Source organism: Paroedura picta, chromosome 1 (assembly GCF_049243985.1).
Source record: "Paroedura picta isolate Pp20150507F chromosome 1, Ppicta_v3.0, whole genome shotgun sequence".
NCBI classification, from domain to species: Eukaryota; Metazoa; Chordata; class Lepidosauria; order Squamata; family Gekkonidae; genus Paroedura; species Paroedura picta.
In genome coordinates, this window is record NC_135369.1 from 156473237 (window position 1) to 156483582 (window position 10346).

The following is a 10346-nucleotide window of genomic DNA, read 5'->3' on the forward strand; positions in this document are numbered from 1 at the left end:
AAAGTAGGTGATTGTAAGCTGCTTTGAGACTGCCTTGTGTAGTAAACAGCAAGATACCAAACCCCAGAAGTCCTCTTTTTCTAGTGCAGTCGTGTGTATGAGAGAGAGGGAGAGGGAGAATGTAAATAAAAAGCAGGTGATGTAACCATTTTTTCCTTCCTTTGACATTGGTAGTTACCAGTTATATCAGTAGCCATCAGTGCTAGATGGTTTGGCTGTTTGCTACACTCCTCTGTATCATGTTTAGGCAGATTACTTGTTTCGTTCTTACTTCAAAGTGTCAGGTGTATTTTTAAGCAATCAAGAATTCCCCTTTAAGCTTATTTTTGAATACAGGACCAAGTTTTAACATCTTCAGGGAGAGTCTGATCACCACCAGCAGCCTGTCAAGATTGTGCATAGCCATTAGCTAATGTTTGTGGCAAACTAACAGAATGGGGTTTTTTTTTCTCCAATCTAGAGATGAGGGATTTGGGACAAGAATGTGCTGTGTGTGCTTCCAAAGTTAAATGACTTTACTTTTTATGTATATCTGTTCAGGCCCAGAGAGAGCAGTTTTCCCAACAGAGAACAGGCATGCACCAGAAAAGACAGCCTGCTTGTTTGTCCTGGCTTAGAGAAAGAATGAGTAGGGCAAGGAAATGCTCCAATCAACATTTGTCTCATGAAACATGTTCGTAATGATTTGCTCATCTTCTCCCACCCTCATTAAGAGTAAGGGGTCGGACAGATTCATGGAGGTCCATCAATAGTAGACCTCTAGCCATGGCAACTAGAAGGAACCTTCTTCAGAAGTTAATTGGCCGTCAATTGGACGAGAGGAAGAGAAGGTGATTATAAGCTGCTTTGAGACTTTGGGTAGTGAAAAGCAAGGTATAAAACCCAATTCTTCTTCTAGAGCATCTGGTTGAAACAGCATGCTGGACCATTGGCCTGATCCAGCAGGGCTTTTACATGTTATTTGTTTGTTTGTTTATTGAATTTATATACCATCAACTCCCGGACCAGCCGGCTCGCGGCGGTTCACAACAAAATTAAAACATAAGACAACAAGATAGTCTCCTGCCAATAAAGCAGTGCATATTCTACAAAAAAGCACTTTCTAAAGGTACTTTAGCTACAACAGAATCTAAGGGTGAAATTCTGTGTGTGTGGATGTCCGTGTCAAAGTCAAAAAAGGCTCCAGGATTTCATTCTGTATTTGCCAAACAGTAGCACTTATTAGTTTTAAAAGATGTTTTATATGTAATGCTAATGGACGAAATGAATGTGTACAAGTTACAAGGGATGGTGGTGGCCTATCCATGATATACATTCTCATGATCTCATGTGCTGGCATAATGTTTGGGTAACAAGTCTTGTGTGGGAAAGTTTATTTATTTGAGGAAAATGAATCTTCAGGCTAAAAGGAATATTTCTTTTGGCCTCATGTTCTCTCTACAAAGCAATTTTTATTAAACACTGCTCTGCTTTTTGCAACTGACAATATGGCAGAGGGATGAGGCTTGTGTGACTTAGAGACTATTTGCATAAACAGGTTTCTGTACTTCTTTACCCCTTAATACCCTTCAATGAAGTGCTATACAGTCAACTGGGTGGGGAAAGTGTAGCTCAGGGTTCCCCAACATGGTGCCTGTGCCAGTACCCCCTCTCCGCGGTGCCTGCTGAGCTTTCCAGAAAGAGAGTGAGGCCAGTAACTCCACTCCAGGCTGCAGCCAGTGTGTTCCTGCAGAGCTGCATGCTCCATAGCTTTCTATGTCCCCACAGTTGACACATTTCAGTGCCAGATCTGCTCCAGCAGCAAAATGTGCCCTGCAGTGAACAAATTTCAGTGGGACACCCACTGAAACCTGTCCCCCCAGGGGACACAGCCATGGCAGAAAAGTTCTGCCATGTGTGGGGGCAGTGGGGAAGTTATTTTGCAGGAAGGTGGGATTACCTGGGAACGCAATCCCACCTTACTGTAAAATAAAGAAGCCCTGGTCCACCCAATGACTCTGTGAGGTGCCGCAAAGCTGTCCAGGCATTTTTTGCCCCCTGACAGCCTCCATAGGGCAGGGAGGAGCTGGGTCTCAAAGGCCAGGCTCTTCCTGTCTACAAGGGCCTTCCAAGGGACAGGCATCGTTGGCCCCCGCAGTGCTAAAAGGGAATGCGGAAGAACCTGTGTTCCCTTAGAACAGGGCTTCTGGGGGCCCGATCCATGCCAGCTCTGGGAGAGTGGTGGCCTGGCGGTGACATCATGTGGACATGGGGATTAGCCGCTCTGATGCCGCCCTGACCTTTTCTACCTGTGCAGATTCAGCCCCATAGCTGCAATAGAAGCCATAGCCTGTGGAGGATCAGAGAACTGCTAAGTACCTGTACTTACCTTAGCTAATGTGTTGTTCCATTCAGTTTTTCCTTTTTATTCTTCAGCCTCTTTCTACCCTTTCCCATAGGCTTTCCCTCATTTCCTTTTCTCCCCCTTCTGCAATTTTTTTGTACAAAGCAGGATGGGAAGTTGTGATGGGCCACACACAGAAAATGAGACTCTAAAGGCCATTTCTGCAGTGACCTTTAAATTTTGCATTAGCGCTGTTCTAGCTCCGTGGAATTTCCTCAGGTTCACAGCAAAATCAGGCTCCTCAGGTACAGCTTCAGAGGAAATGTCTCTTCCTGTGGCTTTTTTTGGAGCTCAGAGAAAGCACGAATTGCCTCTCCTCCTGGGGAGACAATTTGTGGCAATCGAGTTTGTGTACTTGGTATCGAAGTGGCTTCTCACTTCTTTCCTCATGCTCGGCATGCTTTCACTGACCTGCAAACCTGCCTACATGCTTCTCTGGCTCCCGTTTCATTCCCTCTGCACCCTGCTGCCGTTATTTTATATTTCTGGTTACATTAAGACGTATGATTGCTGTTTGAAATTAGCGCACCCACAAAATAAAAACCATTGTCTCCACTTAGTGACTAAAACAGCTTAGAATGACCACCTAATGTGTGTTCCGAACTCTTAGGAACCCCTTTAATCCACGAAACTATAGAACTAGATGTAGGGCCGGGACCAGTCTGTTGATCAGTCGGTACCGGGCCATGGCTCCTCCTCGTCCTCCTCCCCGGCTGCTGCCTTGGGGGCTGCTCTGCCACCGGCTCACCTTTGGTGCTCTCCAGCAGCTGCCATGGCTGGGGCTCCCCCTCGCTGTGGTACTGTGCAGCTGCTGCTAGCAGCGCCCCCCAGCGGGCTGTGGGAAGTCAGGGGCACTGGTGGGAAAGCAAGCGGAGCAGGGGCTCAGGTGGCGGTGGTGACGTCCCTCTGCAAAAGACTACCCCCCCCCCCGGACCTCAGTGAAATTGTCAAGCATTGACCCATTCCCGGTGATTAAAAGGTTGGGGACCACTGATGTAGGGGATCCAAAATAAGATTTCTTTCTGATCACATTAAGATGCATGATTATAATTATGATTATGTCCCATCCCCCTCGAGAGCTTCCTTGAAAGTAATTGTGGCACTGCATTTGTTGTTTTTGATTCAGCCTGCCTTTTTCCTGCCCTTCTTTTTGTGGGGCAAGCCAGAAATTGCATTCCCCCCCTTTTTTTTGCCTTCTTCCTGAACAGGCTCTCCCCACCCCCCTCCCCCAATCATTTCAGCTTTAAAGTACACATTTAGGGTCCGGTGGCACCTTAAAGACCAACAGAGATTTATTCAAGTCATGAGCTTTTGTGAGCACACACACTTCCTCAGATACAAAGAAATCACAAATGCATTAAATCAAACGTATGAACGTGCATTATTGCAAATGTGCAAAGAAAAAAAGAGGGGAAAAGGTAGGGGTGGGGCTATCTGCCCCCCACCCCTGGAAAGAAAAAAACCAGGAGCACATGCCTCCAAAGTTGATGTGAACAGCATGAAAAGAAAGCAGATTCTTGGTATTGCCATTTGGAAACTACACGTGCACCTAGCCAGGCGCAAATGCAAAGTCAACCTCCAAAGACCAATATGCAGGAGACCTGGAAAATATGGACAACTGCAGACATGGCCTAAGTGCTGAAACAACAGGAGCAGTGAGTGAAGAGTTAAAAATACTAAGCAGACAGAACCAGGATTGCAGGCTGCTCTGAGCCCTGTGATTGGCCAGCCACAGCTGAGTGGGAGTTGCTATACTGGCTGTGGGCTGGAGGGAAGAGGGTTCCCTTTGAGAAAGGTCTGATTCTTAGCTGATGAACTCCTCTGAGTAGAAACTCTAGTGAGGGAACAGTGTTTTGGGTTGACAGTTAATCTGAACAAATAAGGCAGTTTTTTGGCATTGAAAATCTGGGCAGTCAGGTGTTAACTCCCAAATTAGGTCAAAGTGGAAGGAGAGTCCTTTTAAGGAAGAGAAGAAGGACCCCTGCCTAGTTAGTGAAGGAAAATAAGATGCCTGTGTGTGGAAAAGAGCTTCAGTTACCTCAGAAGGCAGTGGGAGACAGGTTCCTCCAAAAAGGAGGAAAATGGGGGTACAATCTTAAGTGTGCACACTTTCTAGGAACCAGAGGGAGTTCAGGGGAACACTATTAAAAGAACAAAGAAAAACAAATGTGCTTTGAGGAATAAGTTCAGTAAAGAAACCTCTCAGTTCAAGGAAATTTTAACCTCTGAAAGAAAAGCCAAAGAACATCTGAAAAGAGTGTAAATAGAAGCTGCAGAATAGCTGATTTGCATAAAGAAAACTGATTTCTCAACTCCAGCTACCCTTTCCCCCCTTGTAAATAAAATCATTAATGAGTGTGTTGTAAAAAAAAAATGCCTCAATGCCATTCTGACAAAGGAGTTTTTAAAGAAAATATGGCTCTACACCTTCCCAAATGGTTCCAGGGCCGAATAAAGCCAAGAAGTTCTAACAGTGACAGCATGGGACATTCAGCTTCATTTATTAACAAACAAACAAAACCCCCATGCTACTAGGCCAACTCTAAGGAAACAACATTTCTTTTAGGAGGGAATGTTTACCTCAGAGTGGGGGAAAGCGTAGAGGCTACTGTCATAGAGGTATTGCTTTTGGCTCCTGTGGCAGACATTTTGCCTTTGCCCCCCCCCTTTGTGGCAGCCATTCTAAAAGCTCAAAAAATGATGGGGACCCCTCGAGTAGGTTGTCATTAGAGCTGCACTAGAAACAGCAAGCAGACCTTATCCCGTTCCCTGCTTCGCTCACTGGACTTTAGTCACATGCAATGTCTGATACGCGGGGCTCTAGTTTGGTTTTTAAAAGGACTGCTTCAATTTTGCACAATATCCCTGCCTATATTAGGGCTTACATCCTATTAAGAACATCACACTTATACAGGGGGAGCATCTGTTGGAGCCTCACATGTTCGATGGAGTGTTGTCACATAATACAAACAGGGAGCTGTATTAACGGAATACACTGCCTCTTCTCAAAGTAACTGTCGGCATCTGAGAGCAATATTTTGGTCCTGGTTGTTTCCTTTAACATGTTTCTAGTGTAAATTGTTACTAAACATCTCCTCACCAAGATATCTGTGCACCCCTTATATGTTCATGTTTAATGAACTCAGCCTGGACAGAAATGATGCTATCCTGGCATTCTGAACATAATGCAAGACATCTGTTGAATGAGATACTCTGTGAAGCAGTCACCAAAGCTGGTACGCTAAACCATGGATGCTGTTATAACAAGGCTGGGAACATACGGAAGCGTCTGGCTAGCGCAGTTCCTTCCCTGGCTAGATAGTTTTAGGACAGAGAAAATTGTTCCAGTTCTCTGAACATTAGGATTGGATTGTTTCTGGCCCACAGATCCTTCATTGTGTCCAGCAGTGGGCTATATATGTGCCATTTGTGTACAAGTATTCTGCATACTTTATAGCTGAAGAGATAGCCATTCCTGGGCTGGAGAGTCTCCAAAGGTAGAAAAATTTGAGGAGGGGGCCCAAATGTTTAAGAAAGAGTGAATGAAGAGCTGCACTCTTTCTCACTTCAGAAATGAGCATGCCCAAAGATAAAAGGCTAATGTATTCCAGCCAGGTCTAAATTTCCCACACGCATATGCCTGAAACATTGAAAGTAACGATGTTTAACTTTTCAAAGCTTTAAATAGCAACTGAAATCCCAATTTTAGTTTCAGCATAAGCAAACAAACATGGCTCTGGGTTTTCAATCAACGAATGCTTCATGTTGTTGAATCCTGAAGAATATTTTTGTACTTTCTCAAGCGTTGTCGTCCTTTCATGTTACAAAGAGATTATTCCAGGGTTCAAAAATGTTAATAACAATATGAAGACTGTTGTTTCTGTTTTGACTCAAAATGGTTTAGTTTAACACCAGGACTCTACTTCATGTCAGGATCTGAGTATTGGAAGATGTGGGAGTTTCCGATTTCTTGAGAAATACAGCTTTACCTCATGACATATTATTACACTGGCATTCCATCTTCCACTGTGGCAGTCAAGGTGGTACGTGTAGGATCTCCTACCCAGACATTACTCAGACTAACGCCTGTTTAGCTTTAGTCAATCCTGTGCCTTCCCAATCAACCTGGAGGCATAGGCATATGCAATACATTGGGATGCATTAAACGCAGGTGTCCATTGCCTACATGGCTTCCCATTCATTTCGGTGGAAGAAACTGATGCATGTACTTCTTGCATGGAAATGAACAGGAATCCCCATTTGTATACTTATAGCATCATGTTACCTCTGCAGCAGAGAAGTTGTAGTATGGGTCTTTCCCATGCTGTTTTGGTAACTTGAGAAGCCCAGAGCCACAGGGCCACTGACCGGGAGGGGGCATGTACAGGGGAAACAAAATCCAGGGATGCTGCACTGCTGCTTGTTATTGATATATAATTCACACATTGTTCTACCATGTGATCTTAGTACCTTATGTACCCAAGTACACTAAGTTCCCAGAGTGGTTTTAGACATATAATAAACATACAAATAATCAAAGCCTGATTCAACATAACAATTTAAGTACAGCATATTATGATGATGATGATGTCATCCGTTCAGTCGTGTCCGACTTATATTAAAAATAAAAATACAGAGAGAACAGGAGCATTAAAACAATTCCAGCTACTTGTTTTCCCCCCAAAAGCACCATCATAACTAGTATTCTGTTACTGAGTTGTCTTATGGTGAGATCACCGCTAGCATTTATTAATGTGACGTCATTCAAGCTTGCATAGGATTGCACTGCCAATTTCTTTACAGAACTGTCTTAAGCATGGGAGCCAATGGGCTTAGAAAGGTATAACTCCACTTGAGATGCCACTGCTAGCTGCAGCACTCTTAGCTGTTAGCTGCAACTTCTCTCTGTGACGTTTGATCTGTAGCGCCTAATTCACATGCATAGGTAGACTGGCCCTATTTGCTTCTATTACACATTCACTTATTTAGGGCTTAGATATTTCCAACCTTGTCCTGGAAAGTTCCAGAGCACTCTGCAGCTTATTTTAATTTTTAAAAATTGAGGTTTTCAGAAACAATAACATGGTTTGCATTTTAGCTGAAACTTTGAAGCTTCCATTTAAAAATGTGTTGCAGGACTCAGCTGACTTAATCCAGCCACTGCAAATGTATTAGTTCTGAGTAAATTTCTCCTTTATAAACAGAATCGTCAGTCACATTAAAAAGTTATTAACCTACCCACCCCCAAAGCAAAACCCAGAATGCTTATTTAATCAAGAAACTTTCAAACCAAATTCTTTCTTCCTTTGCCTCCAACACAATCCCCCCTGACGTTGTCTTCTGGCTTTGGGATTAGGAAACTCAGTGCTTCTGAAGGTGAAGTTTCCCCTCAATCACCAATGGCTAGTAGCTCAGGCAAGCCCTATCCTGTCAGATCTCGGAAGCTAAGAAGGGCCAAACCTGGCTAGTCTTTGGATGGGAGACCTCCAAGGATTTGGGTGGTAGTTCCTCCAAAGAACACTAGGGGTCATGATGCAGAGGCAAGAAATGTTAAACCACCTTGGAATGTTCCTTGCCTGGCTGCCACACAGTCCTCAGATCTCCTGGCTACCCTGCACAAGCCATATGATAAATATGCGGGATCTTTCAACATTCCGCAGGGCCTGCAAAACAGAGCTCTTCCACCAGGTTTATGGTTGAGGCTGGGGCCGATAATATAGATCTATGCCCCTCCCCGGGGATTCGGGATTGGGACACGAAGTAAACATCATCAGGACCTCCTCTCCACCCACCAGTAGTGGGAGGGGGGGAAGTTGAGTTGCCGTTCTCCACCATGCCGGTAATATTGGTAATGTTATTATTGTTTTAATGGGGTTTTAATGGGGATTCTGGGATGCTGTAGCCCGCCACAAGCCGCAAGGGAGTGGCGGGAAATAAATCCAATAATAATAATAATAATAATAATAATAATAATAATAATAATAATATCCCCAGCAGGACCTTACGCTCTGCAGGGGAAAACCTATTGGTCATTCCCGGCCCCAGGGAAGCGCGCCGAGCCTCAACCAGGGCCAAGGCTTTCTCTGTCCTGGCACCTACCTGGTGGAATGAGCTCCCGGGTGAGCTGTGGTCCCTGCGGGATTTGGCAATGGCTCTCTGTGTCTCTCTCTCTCTGTGTCCCTCTACAGTGTCTGAGAGCATAGTGGCTAGCGTCCAGGAGGGGAGGGTGGGAGCTGTAGGTGCAGGGCCAATCAGGATGCGGCCAGCTTTGCTTTGTGACCTTTGTGTTTGAAGATACTCATCCAACCAGCTTTGCTGGCCACACCCTGATTGGCCCAATTCCAACTCGGACAGCCAGGACACTCTCCACCCCCAGGGCTGTTTCACAAATATTAAGAGGAACAATGGATAAGGATGATTTATATGATGATATTGTAAGCTGCCACGAGCTAGATCTTGGGAGCGGTGGTGATATAAAACTAATTATAAATAAATAAAATAAAATAAATAAAAGGGGGAAAATGTCAATTTGTTATCTCTTTCCATCCCATGCATAATTTCACAAACCTAAACAGGTGGACAGACAGGCCCGTTCTTCTAGCCATAACCGACCCCGCTTAGGTTCCGAGGTATGATGAGACCAGACTAGCCTGGGCTATCCATTATTCTAGATTAATGGTAAAAGCAAGCAGAGAAATTTATTTTACCTGCATTGTATCAGGGTCATACGGCAGTGCAGGGGCCCATGATGGCCCTCGGCAGTCTTGCCGGGCCACAAGGGTCAGGCCTTGAGATAAGAGTCTGCCTGGAGATTGATAACTGAGCTGAATTAGGGAGAAGCCCCAAGACGATCACTTCTCGTGTAGACTGGAGTTTTCCCAGTTATTTCAAAGGTGTATTTCCCAGGTATGCAAGGAAGTAAATGAAGACTGAACAGGACATGCTACAGAAAGGACCTAGCTAGCTAGCTGAGCTGTAACAGTGACCTTTGTGTTTGAAGATGCTCATCCAACAAGAAGGGATGAGACAACTGCACTGAGCATGAAAAAGGAAAGTTGAGTCCCAAGGGTTTGTAAGACAGCTTATAAAGAAATAGCAGATAACATGCCGAGGTTTGTAAAAAGAAATAGCATATGAATTCTAGTGTCATCACAAAGAAGAAAGGAGACAATTTTAGTTTTCTACAAAACATACAGTGAAACTTTGTACACTTACAACAGAACATCCATGCAATAATGGAAGGCTTCTTAATTCCCGGCGGGCTGTGATGGGTTCCGTTCCTTCCCGTTACATCAGAAGCTGAGCTCTCAGCATACCGTAATCAATAGAAACCGGATAGGATGATCAAGTACTTTCCCATTCTTTTCCTCTGGCTAATGCCATGATGTTCTACTTGGGGTAAAAAAAAAATTCTTTTTTTACTGATTTGGAGGTGCGGGAGGCAATTCCAAAGCAAGGCTCTTGTCCTGAGAGTGAATATGATAAAGTAGCCAGAATAAAAGTTTTTTTTTTAAGGAACACTTTTTAGGTTTAAAAAGATAAAGGTAAAGGTAACGCTATCCCCTGTGCAAGCACCAAGTCATGTCTGACCCTTGGGGTGACGCCCTCCAGCCTTTTTATGGCAGACTCAATACGGGGTGGTTTGCCAGTAGTGTGTGGCTATACCAGGGATGGACTGGCCATTTTCCTTGCTGGGCAACTTCCCGATGGGCTACTGCCTTGGAGAGCAAACAGTTGACTTTTCAATAAGTTTTTTGGAAAGCACTTCAAAACAACTTGGATCCCAGGTCCAGTCCCACGTAGAACTAGGTTGAGAAAGACCTCTGCCTGAGACCCTGGGCAGAGTCTGCACTTACTTTGTTTATTCCATTGTGGATCCTGCTAAATCCAGATTGATATCAACTTGGGTCTTCCTCTTCCCACCCCCATTGAAACAGAAAAGTGTTTTGCATCTGGTAAGGGA

General features: G+C 44.5%; 1 protein-coding gene across 1 annotated transcript in view; it reads right to left on the minus strand.

Annotated features, from left to right (window-relative positions):
• Positions 1-8546, minus strand: part of ALKAL2 (ALK and LTK ligand 2) — a 38670-nt gene extending 30124 nt beyond the window's left edge. Inside the window, exon 1 of the mRNA XM_077309630.1 lies at positions 8483-8546. The gene's annotated coding sequence lies outside the window, so the exon portion shown is untranslated. The remainder of the gene's footprint in view (positions 1-8482) is intronic.
• Between the last annotated feature and the right edge of the window lie 1800 nt (positions 8547-10346).